Here is a 19056-nt window from a genome sequence, read left to right as displayed (position 1 = left end):
TGCGGGACATAGACAGCCAGCTGATGACCAATCCATTAGTGCAATGGATGGCTGGAAGCATTTGTCTTTGCCTTTGCAATACCACAGAAGCAATGCATGGTCAATGTACAGCAATGACACACCTGTGTGAACAGCCAGGAGACCCCCCCCCCCCATGTTATGTTACATAGTTACATAGTTAGTACGGTCGAAAAAAGACATATGTCCATCAAGTTCAACCAGGGAATTAAGGGGTAGGGGTGTGGCGCGATATTGGGGAAGGGATGAGATTTTATATTTCTTCATAAGCATTAATCTTATTTTGTCAATTAGGAACATTCAGCACCCACCCGCTATCAAGGCAGCTGCCTATCATGTCATGCCCTACCTGCACAGGTGTGCTGGCTACTCAAATGATCCAATTAAGGAGGCCATTTAGTCAGCAGCAGCAGAAGTCCTGTGCCTGGACGCTCCAACAGCGGCCAGACACAAGCAGAAGCAGAAGCAGCAGCAGCACCACCTTTTGTTTTTTGGCTGCAGCAGCAGCAGCAGCAAGGCCCACAGGGCTGGCTAGCTGGCTAGCCAGCAAGCAGGTAGCAATGAAAGTAGGAATCTTTCTTTTTAACCCTGTAAGGGGGTGGTGCACTGTACCCGAAGATACTGCCATATCGGGTCAATGCATAGGGCGACGGAAGCAAGCTTCGAAATCGGCCCCCGTTCTCAAAAATCCATTTAATATATGGTCCCCAGATAGGGGACGTATCAGATATTAAACTGATAAGAACAGATACTACACTTGATCTTAGCCAAAAGGCCGAGAAGCGATAACCGTGAAAGGGGCGGGCCCAACAAGGTCCCCTTCATGGGCACTATCACTGCTTGCTGTCAGGGAGGCTGCCAGACAATTTTCCATGCACACTCTGGGCTGGGGGGCAGTCAACCACCAGTACACACAGCAGAACCTAAACCCATACCATTATTGCTAAGCAGCAAGACAGGGGCCCATTGCACTCCCACGGGGCCTTTTTAAATGCAATCCATAACCCGGATTTGCCAGGAACCCTTCTTACTCCTCCTACTTGCATGTGACACTGGGCTTAGGATCTGCATAGGAAACACACACACAAGCACACACCTACCTTTGTTGCCTGCAGATGCCTCCTTGGCTGTCCCCAAACGGTATCAAACCAACACCCACGGGAAGCTGTAAGCATAGAGGACATGCCTGCACCCCATTGGACTTACCTGTGTGGGTTAAACCCGGGTTATTTGACAACCTATGGCGGTGATGGTTCTGCTCAGGCAGAGCAGTGCTGATGCTCCTCATAAAGCTGTCGCTGCTGTGAAGGTTCTAGGTGACATCACAAATCCCTATGGTTACATACACAACAAAGCTGGGTTGTTGTTGTTTACACTCTGCAAGGCCTGTGGAAGTGAGTGACATCATAGCACTGTAGTTCTGAGGGTTCTAGATGGATGCAACAATCTCCTGTTGCTTCTATGAAGGCCATAATAGACGACATCACCAAACAGCTCCATAGTCACATACACAGCAAAGGAGAGATGTTGTTTACACCTAGTGATGTCAGTGGTATTGAGTGACATCACAGCACAGTGCTAAGGCTCCTGGGCCTGGACACAGCAGCGGCTGCAATATCTCAACGGAGAATACGTTTATATATATGTGTGTGTGTGCGCGTATATATATATATATATATATATATATATATATATATATATTTCTCCGCCGAAATCACTTTTAAACCCATTTCCACCTTTTTTTCCCTTCTCTTCCTCTTACTTTTTTTTCACGTTTTTTTACGTTTTTCTCCTTTTCGCCTCTTTTCTGGGCGTATTATTCTTCTTTTTCTTCTTTTTTTTCGTCTAATGCATACCCCATCAGTGCAGCAATGCTTATTCAATACCGCCAGCAGATGGAGACACTGGGGGATAATTTTCTAAGGATTTATACTGATTTTTCCTGTCTGAATTTGTCGCACAGAAAGTTGCAGGCCAAATATGTGTGACATTTCTGCGACTTTAGCTTCTAGAGCATTTTTACAACATTATACATAGGTGCTGAATACATAAAAAGCGACTGTTCAGCGACAGACAAGTCGCATCGGCTGAAAGTAGGCCAGAATGTCAGTCCATGTTGGAGCAGGTTTAGATACAGTCTAAAGCATAGATCTCAAAGTCTGTGCACAGAATTTAGCAAGGGCCTCGCACCTTCTGATGCATCAGGTAGGTGCACAATAGCATAGCCTAACCCTCTGTACTTTGGTCTATATTGATGCGGGACATAGACAGCCAGCTGATGACCAATCCATTAGTGCAATGGATGGCTGGAAGCATTTGTCTTTGCCTTTGCAATACCACAGAAGCAATGCATGGTCAATGTACAGCAATGACACACCTGTGTGAACAGCCAGGAGACCCCCCCCCCCCATGTTATGTTACATAGTTACATAGTTAGTACGGTCGAAAAAAGACATATGTCCATCAAGTTCAACCAGGGAATTAAGGGGTAGGGGTGTGGCGCGATATTGGGGAAGGGATGAGATTTTATATTTCTTCATAAGCATTAATCTTATTTTGTCAATTAGGAACATTCAGCACCCACCCGCTATCAAGGCAGCTGCCTATCATGTCATGCCCTACCTGCACAGGTGTGCTGGCTACTCAAATGATCCAATTAAGGAGGCCATTTAGTCAGCAGCAGCAGAAGTCCTGTGCCTGGACGCTCCAACAGCGGCCAGACACAAGCAGAAGCAGAAGCAGCAGCAGCACCACCTTTTGTTTTTTGGCTGCAGCAGCAGCAGCAGCAAGGCCCACAGGGCTGGCTAGCTGGCTAGCCAGCAAGCAGGTAGCAATGAAAGTAGGAATCTTTCTTTTTAACCCTGTAAGGGGGTGGTGCACTGTACCCGAAGATACTGCCATATCGGGTCAATGCATAGGGCGACGGAAGCAAGCTTCGAAATCGGCCCCCGTTCTCAAAAATCCATTTAATATATGGTCCCCAGATAGGGGACGTATCAGATATTAAACTGATAAGAACAGATACTACACTTGATCTTAGCCAAAAGGCCGAGAAGCGATAACCGTGAAAGGGGCGGGCCCAACAAGGTCCCCTTCATGGGCACTATCACTGCTTGCTGTCAGGGAGGCTGCCAGACAATTTTCCATGCACACTCTGGGCTGGGGGGCAGTCAACCACCAGTACACACAGCAGAACCTAAACCCATACCATTATTGCTAAGCAGCAAGACAGGGGCCCATTGCACTCCCACGGGGCCTTTTTAAATGCAATCCATAACCCGGATTTGCCAGGAACCCTTCTTACTCCTCCTACTTGCATGTGACACTGGGCTTAGGATCTGCATAGGAAACACACACACAAGCACACACCTACCTTTGTTGCCTGCAGATGCCTCCTTGGCTGTCCCCAAACGGTATCAAACCAACACCCACGGGAAGCTGTAAGCATAGAGGACATGCCTGCACCCCATTGGACTTACCTGTGTGGGTTAAACCCGGGTTATTTGACAACCTATGGCGGTGATGGTTCTGCTCAGGCAGAGCAGTGCTGATGCTCCTCATAAAGCTGTCGCTGCTGTGAAGGTTCTAGGTGACATCACAAATCCCTATGGTTACATACACAACAAAGCTGGGTTGTTGTTGTTTACACTCTGCAAGGCCTGTGGAAGTGAGTGACATCATAGCACTGTAGTTCTGAGGGTTCTAGATGGATGCAACAATCTCCTGTTGCTTCTATGAAGGCCATAATAGACGACATCACCAAACAGCTCCATAGTCACATACACAGCAAAGGAGAGATGTTGTTTACACCTAGTGATGTCAGTGGTATTGAGTGACATCACAGCACAGTGCTAAGGCTCCTGGGCCTGGACACAGCAGCGGCTGCAATATCTCAACGGAGAATACGTTTATATATATGTGTGTGTGTGCGCGTATATATATATATATATATATATATATATATATATATATATATATATATATTTCTCCGCCGAAATCACTTTTAAACCCATTTCCACCTTTTTTTCCCTTCTCTTCCTCTTACTTTTTTTTCACGTTTTTTTACGTTTTTCTCCTTTTCGCCTCTTTTCTGGGCGTATTATTCTTCTTTTTCTTCTTTTTTTTCGTCTAATGCATACCCCATCAGTGCAGCAATGCTTATTCAATACCGCCAGCAGATGGAGACACTGGGGGATAATTTTCTAAGGATTTATACTGATTTTTCCTGTCTGAATTTGTCGCACAGAAAGTTGCAGGCCAAATATGTGTGACATTTCTGCAACTTTAGCTTCTAGAGCATTTTTACAACATTATACATAGGTGCTGAATACATAAAAAGCGACTGTTCAGCGACAGACAAGTCGCATCGGCTGAAAGTAGGCCAGAATGTCAGTCCATGTTGGAGCAGGTTTAGATACAGTCTAAAGCATAGATCTCAAAGTCTGTGCACAGAATTTAGCAAGGGCCTCGCACCTTCTGATGCATCAGGTAGGTGCACAATAGCATAGCCTAACCCTCTGTACTTTGGTCTATATTGATGCGGGACATAGACAGCCAGCTGATGACCAATCCATTAGTGCAATGGATGGCTGGAAGCATTTGTCTTTGCCTTTGCAATACCACAGAAGCAATGCATGGTCAATGTACAGCAATGACACACCTGTGTGAACAGCCAGGAGACCCCCCCCCCCATGTTATGTTACATAGTTACATAGTTAGTACGGTCGAAAAAAGACATATGTCCATCAAGTTCAACCAGGGAATTAAGGGGTAGGGGTGTGGCGCGATATTGGGGAAGGGATGAGATTTTATATTTCTTCATAAGCATTAATCTTATTTTGTCAATTAGGAACATTCAGCACCCACCCGCTATCAAGGCAGCTGCCTATCATGTCATGCCCTACCTGCACAGGTGTGCTGGCTACTCAAATGATCCAATTAAGGAGGCCATTTAGTCAGCAGCAGCAGAAGTCCTGTGCCTGGACGCTCCAACAGCGGCCAGACACAAGCAGAAGCAGAAGCAGCAGCAGCACCACCTTTTGTTTTTTGGCTGCAGCAGCAGCAGCAGCAGCAAGGCCCACAGGGCTGGCTAGCTGGCTAGCCAGCAAGCAGGTAGCAATGAAAGTAGGAATCTTTCTTTTTAACCCTGTAAGGGGGTGGTGCACTGTACCCGAAGATACTGCCATATCGGGTCAATGCATAGGGCGACGGAAGCAAGCTTCAAAATCGGCCCCCGTTCTCAAAAATCCATTTAATATATGGTCCCCAGATAGGGGACGTATCAGATATTAAACTGATAAGAACAGATACTACACTTGATCTTAGCCAAAAGGCCGAGAAGCGATAACCGTGAAAGGGGCGGGCCCAACAAGGTCCCCTTCATGGGCACTATCACTGCTTGCTGTCAGGGAGGCTGCCAGACAATTTTCCATGCACACTCTGGGCTGGGGGGCAGTCAACCACCAGTACACACAGCAGAACCTAAACCCATACCATTATTGCTAAGCAGCAAGACAGGGGCCCATTGCACTCCCACGGGGCCTTTTTAAATGCAATCCATAACCCGGATTTGCCAGGAACCCTTCTTACTCCTCCTACTTGCATGTGACACTGGGCTTAGGATCTGCATAGGAAACACACACACAAGCACACACCTACCTTTGTTGCCTGCAGATGCCTCCTTGGCTGTCCCCAAACGGTATCAAACCAACACCCACGGGAAGCTGTAAGCATAGAGGACATGCCTGCACCCCATTGGACTTACCTGTGTGGGTTAAACCCGGGTTATTTGACAACCTATGGCGGTGATGGTTCTGCTCAGGCAGAGCAGTGCTGATGCTCCTCATAAAGCTGTCGCTGCTGTGAAGGTTCTAGGTGACATCACAAATCCCTATGGTTACATACACAACAAAGCTGGGTTGTTGTTGTTTACACTCTGCAAGGCCTGTGGAAGTGAGTGACATCATAGCACTGTAGTTCTGAGGGTTCTAGATGGATGCAACAATCTCCTGTTGCTTCTATGAAGGCCATAATAGACGACTTCACCAAACAGCTCCATAGTCACATACACAGCAAAGGAGAGATGTTGTTTACACCTAGTGATGTCAGTGGTATTGAGTGACATCACAGCACAGTGCTAAGGCTCCTGGGCCTGGACACAGCAGCGGCTGCAATATCTCAACGGAGAATACGTTTATATATATGTGTGTGTGTGCGCGTATATATATATATATATATATATATATATATATATATATATATATATATTCTCCGCCGAAATCACTTTTAAACCCATTTCCACCTTTTTTTCCCTTCTCTTCCTCTTACTTTTTTTTCACGTTTTTTTACGTTTTTCTCCTTTTCGCCTCTTTTCTGGGCGTATTATTCTTCTTTTTCTTCTTTTTTTTCGTCTAATGCATACCCCATCAGTGCAGCAATGCTTATTCAATACCGCCAGCAGATGGAGACACTGGGGGATAATTTTCTAAGGATTTATACTGATTTTTCCTGTCTGAATTTGTCGCACAGAAAGTTGCAGGCCAAATATGTGTGACATTTCTGCGACTTTAGCTTCTAGAGCATTTTTACAACATTATACATAGGTGCTGAATACATAAAAAGCGACTGTTCAGCGACAGACAAGTCGCATCGGCTGAAAGTAGGCCAGAATGTCAGTCCATGTTGGAGCAGGTTTAGATACAGTCTAAAGCATAGATCTCAAAGTCTGTGCACAGAATTTAGCAAGGGCCTCGCACCTTCTGATGCATCAGGTAGGTGCACAATAGCATAGCCTAACCCTCTGTACTTTGGTCTATATTGATGCGGGACATAGACAGCCAGCTGATGACCAATCCATTAGTGCAATGGATGGCTGGAAGCATTTGTCTTTGCCTTTGCAATACCACAGAAGCAATGCATGGTCAATGTACAGCAATGACACACCTGTGTGAACAGCCAGGAGACCCCCCCCCCCCATGTTATGTTACATAGTTACATAGTTAGTACGGTCGAAAAAAGACATATGTCCATCAAGTTCAACCAGGGAATTAAGGGGTAGGGGTGTGGCGCGATATTGGGGAAGGGATGAGATTTTATATTTCTTCATAAGCATTAATCTTATTTTGTCAATTAGGAACATTCAGCACCCACCCGCTATCAAGGCAGCTGCCTATCATGTCATGCCCTACCTGCACAGGTGTGCTGGCTACTCAAATGATCCAATTAAGGAGGCCATTTAGTCAGCAGCAGCAGAAGTCCTGTGCCTGGACGCTCCAACAGCGGCCAGACACAAGCAGAAGCAGAAGCAGCAGCAGCACCACCTTTTGTTTTTTGGCTGCAGCAGCAGCAGCAGCAAGGCCCACAGGGCTGGCTAGCTGGCTAGCCAGCAAGCAGGTAGCAATGAAAGTAGGAATCTTTCTTTTTAACCCTGTAAGGGGGTGGTGCACTGTACCCGAAGATACTGCCATATCGGGTCAATGCATAGGGCGACGGAAGCAAGCTTCGAAATCGGCCCCCGTTCTCAAAAATCCATTTAATATATGGTCCCCAGATAGGGGACGTATCAGATATTAAACTGATAAGAACAGATACTACACTTGATCTTAGCCAAAAGGCCGAGAAGCGATAACCGTGAAAGGGGCGGGCCCAACAAGGTCCCCTTCATGGGCACTATCACTGCTTGCTGTCAGGGAGGCTGCCAGACAATTTTCCATGCACACTCTGGGCTGGGGGGCAGTCAACCACCAGTACACACAGCAGAACCTAAACCCATACCATTATTGCTAAGCAGCAAGACAGGGGCCCATTGCACTCCCACGGGGCCTTTTTAAATGCAATCCATAACCCGGATTTGCCAGGAACCCTTCTTACTCCTCCTACTTGCATGTGACACTGGGCTTAGGATCTGCATAGGAAACACACACACAAGCACACACCTACCTTTGTTGCCTGCAGATGCCTCCTTGGCTGTCCCCAAACGGTATCAAACCAACACCCACGGGAAGCTGTAAGCATAGAGGACATGCCTGCACCCCATTGGACTTACCTGTGTGGGTTAAACCCGGGTTATTTGACAACCTATGGCGGTGATGGTTCTGCTCAGGCAGAGCAGTGCTGATGCTCCTCATAAAGCTGTCGCTGCTGTGAAGGTTCTAGGTGACATCACAAATCCCTATGGTTACATACACAACAAAGCTGGGTTGTTGTTGTTTACACTCTGCAAGGCCTGTGGAAGTGAGTGACATCATAGCACTGTAGTTCTGAGGGTTCTAGATGGATGCAACAATCTCCTGTTGCTTCTATGAAGGCCATAATAGACGACATCACCAAACAGCTCCATAGTCACATACACAGCAAAGGAGAGATGTTGTTTACACCTAGTGATGTCAGTGGTATTGAGTGACATCACAGCACAGTGCTAAGGCTCCTGGGCCTGGACACAGCAGCGGCTGCAATATCTCAACGGAGAATACGTTTATATATATGTGTGTGTGTGCGCGTATATATATATATATATATATATATATATATATATATATATATTTCTCCGCCGAAATCACTTTTAAACCCATTTCCACCTTTTTTTCCCTTCTCTTCCTCTTACTTTTTTTTCACGTTTTTTTACGTTTTTCTCCTTTTCGCCTCTTTTCTGGGCGTATTATTCTTCTTTTTCTTCTTTTTTTTCGTCTAATGCATACCCCATCAGTGCAGCAATGCTTATTCAATACCGCCAGCAGATGGAGACACTGGGGGATAATTTTCTAAGGATTTATACTGATTTTTCCTGTCTGAATTTGTCGCACAGAAAGTTGCAGGCCAAATATGTGTGACATTTCTGCGACTTTAGCTTCTAGAGCATTTTTACAACATTATACATAGGTGCTGAATACATAAAAAGCGACTGTTCAGCGACAGACAAGTCGCATCGGCTGAAAGTAGGCCAGAATGTCAGTCCATGTTGGAGCAGGTTTAGATACAGTCTAAAGCATAGATCTCAAAGTCTGTGCACAGAATTTAGCAAGGGCCTCGCACCTTCTGATGCATCAGGTAGGTGCACAATAGCATAGCCTAACCCTCTGTACTTTGGTCTATATTGATGCGGGACATAGACAGCCAGCTGATGACCAATCCATTAGTGCAATGGATGGCTGGAAGCATTTGTCTTTGCCTTTGCAATACCACAGAAGCAATGCATGGTCAATGTACAGCAATGACACACCTGTGTGAACAGCCAGGAGACCCCCCCCCCCATGTTATGTTACATAGTTACATAGTTAGTACGGTCGAAAAAAGACATATGTCCATCAAGTTCAACCAGGGAATTAAGGGGTAGGGGTGTGGCGCGATATTGGGGAAGGGATGAGATTTTATATTTCTTCATAAGCATTAATCTTATTTTGTCAATTAGGAACATTCAGCACCCACCCGCTATCAAGGCAGCTGCCTATCATGTCATGCCCTACCTGCACAGGTGTGCTGGCTACTCAAATGATCCAATTAAGGAGGCCATTTAGTCAGCAGCAGCAGAAGTCCTGTGCCTGGACGCTCCAACAGCGGCCAGACACAAGCAGAAGCAGAAGCAGCAGCAGCACCACCTTTTGTTTTTTGGCTGCAGCAGCAGCAGCAGCAAGGCCCACAGGGCTGGCTAGCTGGCTAGCCAGCAAGCAGGTAGCAATGAAAGTAGGAATCTTTCTTTTTAACCCTGTAAGGGGGTGGTGCACTGTACCCGAAGATACTGCCATATCGGGTCAATGCATAGGGCGACGGAAGCAAGCTTCGAAATCGGCCCCCGTTCTCAAAAATCCATTTAATATATGGTCCCCAGATAGGGGACGTATCAGATATTAAACTGATAAGAACAGATACTACACTTGATCTTAGCCAAAAGGCCGAGAAGCGATAACCGTGAAAGGGGCGGGCCCAACAAGGTCCCCTTCATGGGCACTATCACTGCTTGCTGTCAGGGAGGCTGCCAGACAATTTTCCATGCACACTCTGGGCTGGGGGGCAGTCAACCACCAGTACACACAGCAGAACCTAAACCCATACCATTATTGCTAAGCAGCAAGACAGGGGCCCATTGCACTCCCACGGGGCCTTTTTAAATGCAATCCATAACCCGGATTTGCCAGGAACCCTTCTTACTCCTCCTACTTGCATGTGACACTGGGCTTAGGATCTGCATAGGAAACACACACACAAGCACACACCTACCTTTGTTGCCTGCAGATGCCTCCTTGGCTGTCCCCAAACGGTATCAAACCAACACCCACGGGAAGCTGTAAGCATAGAGGACATGCCTGCACCCCATTGGACTTACCTGTGTGGGTTAAACCCGGGTTATTTGACAACCTATGGCGGTGATGGTTCTGCTCAGGCAGAGCAGTGCTGATGCTCCTCATAAAGCTGTCGCTGCTGTGAAGGTTCTAGGTGACATCACAAATCCCTATGGTTACATACACAACAAAGCTGGGTTGTTGTTGTTTACACTCTGCAAGGCCTGTGGAAGTGAGTGACATCATAGCACTGTAGTTCTGAGGGTTCTAGATGGATGCAACAATCTCCTGTTGCTTCTATGAAGGCCATAATAGACGACATCACCAAACAGCTCCATAGTCACATACACAGCAAAGGAGAGATGTTGTTTACACCTAGTGATGTCAGTGGTATTGAGTGACATCACAGCACAGTGCTAAGGCTCCTGGGCCTGGACACAGCAGCGGCTGCAATATCTCAACGGAGAATACGTTTATATATATGTGTGTGTGTGCGCGTATATATATATATATATATATATATATATATATATATATATATATATTTCTCCGCCGAAATCACTTTTAAACCCATTTCCACCTTTTTTTCCCTTCTCTTCCTCTTACTTTTTTTTCACGTTTTTTTACGTTTTTCTCCTTTTCGCCTCTTTTCTGGGCGTATTATTCTTCTTTTTCTTCTTTTTTTTCGTCTAATGCATACCCCATCAGTGCAGCAATGCTTATTCAATACCGCCAGCAGATGGAGACACTGGGGGATAATTTTCTAAGGATTTATACTGATTTTTCCTGTCTGAATTTGTCGCACAGAAAGTTGCAGGCCAAATATGTGTGACATTTCTGCGACTTTAGCTTCTAGAGCATTTTTACAACATTATACATAGGTGCTGAATACATAAAAAGCGACTGTTCAGCGACAGACAAGTCGCATCGGCTGAAAGTAGGCCAGAATGTCAGTCCATGTTGGAGCAGGTTTAGATACAGTCTAAAGCATAGATCTCAAAGTCTGTGCACAGAATTTAGCAAGGGCCTCGCACCTTCTGATGCATCAGGTAGGTGCACAATAGCATAGCCTAACCCTCTGTACTTTGGTCTATATTGATGCGGGACATAGACAGCCAGCTGATGACCAATCCATTAGTGCAATGGATGGCTGGAAGCATTTGTCTTTGCCTTTGCAATACCACAGAAGCAATGCATGGTCAATGTACAGCAATGACACACCTGTGTGAACAGCCAGGAGACCCCCCCCCCCCCATGTTATGTTACATAGTTACATAGTTAGTACGGTCGAAAAAAGACATATGTCCATCAAGTTCAACCAGGGAATTAAGGGGTAGGGGTGTGGCGCGATATTGGGGAAGGGATGAGATTTTATATTTCTTCATAAGCATTAATCTTATTTTGTCAATTAGGAACATTCAGCACCCACCCGCTATCAAGGCAGCTGCCTATCATGTCATGCCCTACCTGCACAGGTGTGCTGGCTACTCAAATGATCCAATTAAGGAGGCCATTTAGTCAGCAGCAGCAGAAGTCCTGTGCCTGGACGCTCCAACAGCGGCCAGACACAAGCAGAAGCAGAAGCAGCAGCAGCACCACCTTTTGTTTTTTGGCTGCAGCAGCAGCAGCAGCAAGGCCCACAGGGCTGGCTAGCTGGCTAGCCAGCAAGCAGGTAGCAATGAAAGTAGGAATCTTTCTTTTTAACCCTGTAAGGGGGTGGTGCACTGTACCCGAAGATACTGCCATATCGGGTCAATGCATAGGGCGACGGAAGCAAGCTTCGAAATCGGCCCCCGTTCTCAAAAATCCATTTAATATATGGTCCCCAGATAGGGGACGTATCAGATATTAAACTGATAAGAACAGATACTACACTTGATCTTAGCCAAAAGGCCGAGAAGCGATAACCGTGAAAGGGGCGGGCCCAACAAGGTCCCCTTCATGGGCACTATCACTGCTTGCTGTCAGGGAGGCTGCCAGACAATTTTCCATGCACACTCTGGGCTGGGGGGCAGTCAACCACCAGTACACACAGCAGAACCTAAACCCATACCATTATTGCTAAGCAGCAAGACAGGGGCCCATTGCACTCCCACGGGGCCTTTTTAAATGCAATCCATAACCCGGATTTGCCAGGAACCCTTCTTACTCCTCCTACTTGCATGTGACACTGGGCTTAGGATCTGCATAGGAAACACACACACAAGCACACACCTACCTTTGTTGCCTGCAGATGCCTCCTTGGCTGTCCCCAAACGGTATCAAACCAACACCCACGGGAAGCTGTAAGCATAGAGGACATGCCTGCACCCCATTGGACTTACCTGTGTGGGTTAAACCCGGGTTATTTGACAACCTATGGCGGTGATGGTTCTGCTCAGGCAGAGCAGTGCTGATGCTCCTCATAAAGCTGTCGCTGCTGTGAAGGTTCTAGGTGACATCACAAATCCCTATGGTTACATACACAACAAAGCTGGGTTGTTGTTGTTTACACTCTGCAAGGCCTGTGGAAGTGAGTGACATCATAGCACTGTAGTTCTGAGGGTTCTAGATGGATGCAACAATCTCCTGTTGCTTCTATGAAGGCCATACATAATAGACGACATCACCAAACAGCTCCATAGTCACATACACAGCAAAGGAGAGATGTTGTTTACACCTAGTGATGTCAGTGGTATTGAGTGACATCACAGCACAGTGCTAAGGCTCCTGGGCCTGGACACAGCAGCGGCTGCAATATCTCAACGGAGAATACGTTTATATATATGTGTGTGTGTGCGCGTATATATATATATATATATATATATATATATATATATATATTTCTCCGCCGAAATCACTTTTAAACCCATTTCCACCTTTTTTTCCCTTCTCTTCCTCTTACTTTTTTTTCACGTTTTTTTACGTTTTTCTCCTTTTCGCCTCTTTTCTGGGCGTATTATTCTTCTTTTTCTTCTTTTTTTTCGTCTAATGCATACCCCATCAGTGCAGCAATGCTTATTCAATACCGCCAGCAGATGGAGACACTGGGGGATAATTTTCTAAGGATTTATACTGATTTTTCCTGTCTGAATTTGTCGCACAGAAAGTTGCAGGCCAAATATGTGTGACATTTCTGCGACTTTAGCTTCTAGAGCATTTTTACAACATTATACATAGGTGCTGAATACATAAAAAGCGACTGTTCAGCGACAGACAAGTCGCATCGGCTGAAAGTAGGCCAGAATGTCAGTCCATGTTGGAGCAGGTTTAGATACAGTCTAAAGCATAGATCTCAAAGTCTGTGCACAGAATTTAGCAAGGGCCTCGCACCTTCTGATGCATCAGGTAGGTGCACAATAGCATAGCCTAACCCTCTGTACTTTGGTCTATATTGATGCGGGACATAGACAGCCAGCTGATGACCAATCCATTAGTGCAATGGATGGCTGGAAGCATTTGTCTTTGCCTTTGCAATACCACAGAAGCAATGCATGGTCAATGTACAGCAATGACACACCTGTGTGAACAGCCAGGAGACCCCCCCCCCCCCATGTTATGTTACATAGTTACATAGTTAGTACGGTCGAAAAAAGACATATGTCCATCAAGTTCAACCAGGGAATTAAGGGGTAGGGGTGTGGCGCGATATTGGGGAAGGGATGAGATTTTATATTTCTTCATAAGCATTAATCTTATTTTGTCAATTAGGAACATTCAGCACCCACCCGCTATCAAGGCAGCTGCCTATCATGTCATGCCCTACCTGCACAGGTGTGCTGGCTACTCAAATGATCCAATTAAGGAGGCCATTTAGTCAGCAGCAGCAGAAGTCCTGTGCCTGGACGCTCCAACAGCGGCCAGACACAAGCAGAAGCAGAAGCAGCAGCAGCACCACCTTTTGTTTTTTGGCTGCAGCAGCAGCAGCAGCAAGGCCCACAGGGCTGGCTAGCTGGCTAGCCAGCAAGCAGGTAGCAATGAAAGTAGGAATCTTTCTTTTTAACCCTGTAAGGGGGTGGTGCACTGTACCCGAAGATACTGCCATATCGGGTCAATGCATAGGGCGACGGAAGCAAGCTTCGAAATCGGCCCCCGTTCTCAAAAATCCATTTAATATATGGTCCCCAGATAGGGGACGTATCAGATATTAAACTGATAAGAACAGATACTACACTTGATCTTAGCCAAAAGGCCGAGAAGCGATAACCGTGAAAGGGGCGGGCCCAACAAGGTCCCCTTCATGGGCACTACACTGCTTGCTGTCAGGGAGGCTGCCAGACAATTTTCCATGCACACTCTGGGCTGGGGGGCAGTCAACCACCAGTACACACAGCAGAACCTAAACCCATACCATTATTGCTAAGCAGCAAGACAGGGGCCCATTGCACTCCCACGGGGCCTTTTTAAATGCAATCCATAACCCGGATTTGCCAGGAACCCTTCTTACTCCTCCTACTTGCATGTGACACTGGGCTTAGGATCTGCATAGGAAACACACACACAAGCACACACCTACCTTTGTTGCCTGCAGATGCCTCCTTGGCTGTCCCCAAACGGTATCAAACCAACACCCACGGGAAGCTGTAAGCATAGAGGACATGCCTGCACCCCATTGGACTTACCTGTGTGGGTTAAACCCGGGTTATTTGACAACCTATGGCGGTGATGGTTCTGCTCAGGCAGAGCAGTGCTGATGCTCCTCATAAAGCTGTCGCTGCTGTGAAGGTTCTAGGTGACATCACAAATCCCTATGGTTACATACACAACAAAGCTGGGTTGTTGTTGTTTACACTCTGCAAGGCCTGTGGAAGTGAGTGACATCATAGCACTGTAGTTCTGAGGGTTCTAGATGGATGCAACAATCTCCTGTTGCTTCTATGAAGGCCATAATAGACGACATCACCAAACAGCTCCATAGTCACATACACAGCAAAGGAGAGATGTTGTTTACACCTAGTGATGTCAGTGGTATTGAGTGACATCACAGCACAGTGCTAAGGCTCCTGGGCCTGGACACAGCAGCGGCTGCAATATCTCAACGGAGAATACGTTTATATATATGTGTGTGTGTGCGCGTATATATATATATATATATATATATATATATATATATATATATATTCTCCGCCGAAATCACTTTTAAACCCATTTCCACCTTTTTTTCCCTTCTCTTCCTCTTACTTTTTTTTCACGTTTTTTTACGTTTTTCTCCTTTTCGCCTCTTTTCTGGGCGTATTATTCTTCTTTTTCTTCTTTTTTTTCGTCTAATGCATACCCCATCAGTGCAGCAATGCTTATTCAATACCGCCAGCAGATGGAGACACTGGGGGATAATTTTCTAAGGATTTATACTGATTTTTCCTGTCTGAATTTGTCGCACAGAAAGTTGCAGGCCAAATATGTGTGACATTTCTGCGACTTTAGCTTCTAGAGCATTTTTACAACATTATACATAGGTGCTGAATACATAAAAAGCGACTGTTCAGCGACAGACAAGTCGCATCGGCTGAAAGTAGGCCAGAATGTCAGTCCATGTTGGAGCAGGTTTAGATACAGTCTAAAGCATAGATCTCAAAGTCTGTGCACAGAATTTAGCAAGGGCCTCGCACCTTCTGATGCATCAGGTAGGTGCACAATAGCATAGCCTAACCCTCTGTACTTTGGTCTATATTGATGCGGGACATAGACAGCCAGCTGATGACCAATCCATTAGTGCAATGGATGGCTGGAAGCATTTGTCTTTGCCTTTGCAATACCACAGAAGCAATGCATGGTCAATGTACAGCAATGACACACCTGTGTGAACAGCCAGGAGACCCCCCCCCCCCATGTTATGTTACATAGTTACATAGTTAGTACGGTCGAAAAAAGACATATGTCCATCAAGTTCAACCAGGGAATTAAGGGGTAGGGGTGTGGCGCGATATTGGGGAAGGGATGAGATTTTATATTTCTTCATAAGCATTAATCTTATTTTGTCAATTAGGAACATTCAGCACCCACCCGCTATCAAGGCAGCTGCCTATCATGTCATGCCCTACCTGCACAGGTGTGCTGGCTACTCAAATGATCCAATTAAGGAGGCCATTTAGTCAGCAGCAGCAGAAGTCCTGTGCCTGGACGCTCCAACAGCGGCCAGACACAAGCAGAAGCAGAAGCAGCAGCAGCACCACCACCTTTTGTTTTTTGGCTGCAGCAGCAGCAGCAGCAAGGCCCACAGGGCTGGCTAGCTGGCTAGCCAGCAAGCAGGTAGCAATGAAAGTAGGAATCTTTCTTTTTAACCCTGTAAGGGGGTGGTGCACTGTACCCGAAGATACTGCCATATCGGGTCAATGCATAGGGCGACGGAAGCAAGCTTCGAAATCGGCCCCCGTTCTCAAAAATCCATTTAATATATGGTCCCCAGATAGGGGACGTATCAGATATTAAACTGATAAGAACAGATACTACACTTGATCTTAGCCAAAAGGCCGAGAAGCGATAACCGTGAAAGGGGCGGGCCCAACAAGGTCCCCTTCATGGGCACTATCACTGCTTGCTGTCAGGGAGGCTGCCAGACAATTTTCCATGCACACTCTGGGCTGGGGGGCAGTCAACCACCAGTACACACAGCAGAACCTAAACCCATACCATTATTGCTAAGCAGCAAGACAGGGGCCCATTGCACTCCCACGGGGCCTTTTTAAATGCAATCCATAACCCGGATTTGCCAGGAACCCTTCTTACTCCTCCTACTTGCATGTGACACTGGGCTTAGGATCTGCATAGGAAACACACACACAAGCACACACCTACCTTTGTTGCCTGCAGATGCCTCCTTGGCTGTCCCCAAACGGTATCAAACCAACACCCACGGGAAGCTGTAAGCATAGAGGACATGCCTGCACCCCATTGGACTTACCTGTGTGGGTTAAACCCGGGTTATTTGACAACCTATGGCGGTGATGGTTCTGCTCAGGCAGAGCAGTGCTGATGCTCCTCATAAAGCTGTCGCTGCTGTGAAGGTTCTAGGTGACATCACAAATCCCTATGGTTACATACACAACAAAGCTGGGTTGTTGTTGTTTACACTCTGCAAGGCCTGTGGAAGTGAGTGACATCATAGCACTGTAGTTCTGAGGGTTCTAGATGGATGCAACAATCTCCTGTTGCTTCTATGAAGGCCATAATAGACGACATCACCAAACAGCTCCATAGTCACATACACAGCAAAGGAGAGATGTTGTTTACACCTAGTGATGTCAGTGGTATTGAGTGACATCACAGCACAGTGCTAAGGCTCCTGGGCCTGGACACAGCAGCGGCTGCAATATCTCAACGGAGAATACGTTTATATATATGTGTGTGTGTGCGCGTATATATATATATATATATATATATATATATATATATATATATCTCCGCCGAAATCACTTTTAAACCCATTTCCACCTTTTTTTCCCTTCTCTTCCTCTTACTTTTTTTTCACGTTTTTTTACGTTTTTCTCCTTTTCGCCTCTTTTCTGGGCGTATTATTCTTCTTTTTCTTCTTTTTTTTCGTCTAATGCATACCCCATCAGTGCAGCAATGCTTATTCAATACCGCCAGCAGATGGAGACACTGGGGGATAATTTTCTAAGGATTTATACTGATTTTTCCTGTCTGAATTTGTCGCACAGAAAGTTGCAGGCCAAATATGTGTGACATTTCTGCGACTTTAGCTTCTAGAGCATTTTTACAACATTATACATAGGTGCTGAATACATAAAAAGCGACTGTTCAGCGACAGACAAGTCGCATCGGCTGAAAGTAGGCCAGAATGTCAGTCCATGTTGGAGCAGGTTTAGATACAGTCTAAAGCATAGATCTCAAAGTCTGTGCACAGAATTTAGCAAGGGCCTCGCACCTTCTGATGCATCAGGTAGGTGCACAATAGCATAGCCTAACCCTCTGTACTTTGGTCTATATTGATGCGGGACATAGACAGCCAGCTGATGACCAATCCATTAGTGCAATGGATGGCTGGAAGCATTTGTCTTTGCCTTTGCAATACCACAGAAGCAATGCATGGTCAATGTACAGCAATGACACACCTGTGTGAACAGCCAGGAGACCCCCCCCCCCCATGTTATGTTACATAGTTACATAGTTAGTACGGTCGAAAAAAGACATATGTCCATCAAGTTCAACCAGGGAATTAAGGGGTAGGGGTGTGGCGCGATATTGGGGAAGGGATGAGATTTTATATTTCTTCATAAGCATTAATCTTATTTTGTCAATTAGGAACATTCAGCACCCACCCGCTATCAAGGCAGCTGCCTATCATGTCATGCCCTACCTGCACAGGTGTGCTGGCTACTCAAATGATCCAATTAAGGAGGCCATTTAGTCAGCAGCAGCAGAAGTCCTGTGCCTGGACGCTCCAACAGCGGCCAGACACAAGCAGAAGCAGAAGCAGCAGCAGCACCACCTTTTGTTTTTTGGCTGCAGCAGCAGCAGCAGCAAGGCCCACAGGGCTGGCTAGCTGGCTAGCCAGCAAGCAGGTAGCAATGAAAGTAGGAATCTTTCTTTTTAACCCTGTAAGGGGGTGGTGCACTGTACCCGAAGATACTGCCATATCGGGTCAATGCATAGGGCGACGGAAGCAAGCTTCGAAATCGGCCCCCGTTCTCAAAAATCCATTTAATATATGGTCCCCAGATAGGGGACGTATCAGATATTAAACTGATAAGAACAGATACTACACTTGATCTTAGCCAAAAGGCCGAGAAGCGATAACCGTGAAAGGGGCGGGCCCAACAAGGTC

At 46.2% G+C, this 19056-nt stretch overlaps 9 non-coding genes across 9 annotated transcripts; all 9 read right to left on the bottom strand.

Annotated features, from left to right (window-relative positions):
* Positions 1-614: 614 nt before the first annotated feature.
* Positions 615-805, bottom strand: LOC130340572 (U2 spliceosomal RNA). The gene has a single exon (XR_008880668.1). It is a non-coding gene; the product is annotated as a U2 spliceosomal RNA (small nuclear RNA).
* A 2082-nt stretch (positions 806-2887) lies between these two features.
* On the bottom strand, positions 2888-3078 carry LOC130340571 (U2 spliceosomal RNA). The gene has a single exon (XR_008880667.1). It is a non-coding gene; the product is annotated as a U2 spliceosomal RNA (small nuclear RNA).
* A 2094-nt stretch (positions 3079-5172) lies between these two features.
* Positions 5173-5363, bottom strand: LOC130340509 (U2 spliceosomal RNA). The gene has a single exon (XR_008880614.1). It is a non-coding gene; the product is annotated as a U2 spliceosomal RNA (small nuclear RNA).
* A 2089-nt stretch (positions 5364-7452) lies between these two features.
* LOC130340570 (U2 spliceosomal RNA) lies at positions 7453-7643 on the bottom strand. The gene has a single exon (XR_008880666.1). It is a non-coding gene; the product is annotated as a U2 spliceosomal RNA (small nuclear RNA).
* A 2083-nt stretch (positions 7644-9726) lies between these two features.
* Positions 9727-9917, bottom strand: LOC130340569 (U2 spliceosomal RNA). Its single transcript, XR_008880665.1, has one exon. It is a non-coding gene; the product is annotated as a U2 spliceosomal RNA (small nuclear RNA).
* A 2089-nt stretch (positions 9918-12006) lies between these two features.
* LOC130340566 (U2 spliceosomal RNA) lies at positions 12007-12197 on the bottom strand. Its single transcript, XR_008880663.1, has one exon. It is a non-coding gene; the product is annotated as a U2 spliceosomal RNA (small nuclear RNA).
* A 2087-nt stretch (positions 12198-14284) lies between these two features.
* On the bottom strand, positions 14285-14475 carry LOC130340565 (U2 spliceosomal RNA). Its single transcript, XR_008880662.1, has one exon. It is a non-coding gene; the product is annotated as a U2 spliceosomal RNA (small nuclear RNA).
* Positions 14476-16562: 2087 nt separating this feature from the next.
* LOC130340564 (U2 spliceosomal RNA) lies at positions 16563-16753 on the bottom strand. The gene has a single exon (XR_008880661.1). It is a non-coding gene; the product is annotated as a U2 spliceosomal RNA (small nuclear RNA).
* A 2082-nt stretch (positions 16754-18835) lies between these two features.
* LOC130340563 (U2 spliceosomal RNA) lies at positions 18836-19026 on the bottom strand. The gene has a single exon (XR_008880660.1). It is a non-coding gene; the product is annotated as a U2 spliceosomal RNA (small nuclear RNA).
* Positions 19027-19056: the final 30 nt, after the last annotated feature.

This window comes from Hyla sarda, unplaced genomic scaffold (assembly GCF_029499605.1).
Source record: "Hyla sarda isolate aHylSar1 unplaced genomic scaffold, aHylSar1.hap1 scaffold_597, whole genome shotgun sequence".
Taxonomy (NCBI): Eukaryota; Metazoa; Chordata; class Amphibia; order Anura; family Hylidae; genus Hyla; species Hyla sarda.
This window is presented reverse-complemented; position numbering and strand designations above follow the sequence as displayed.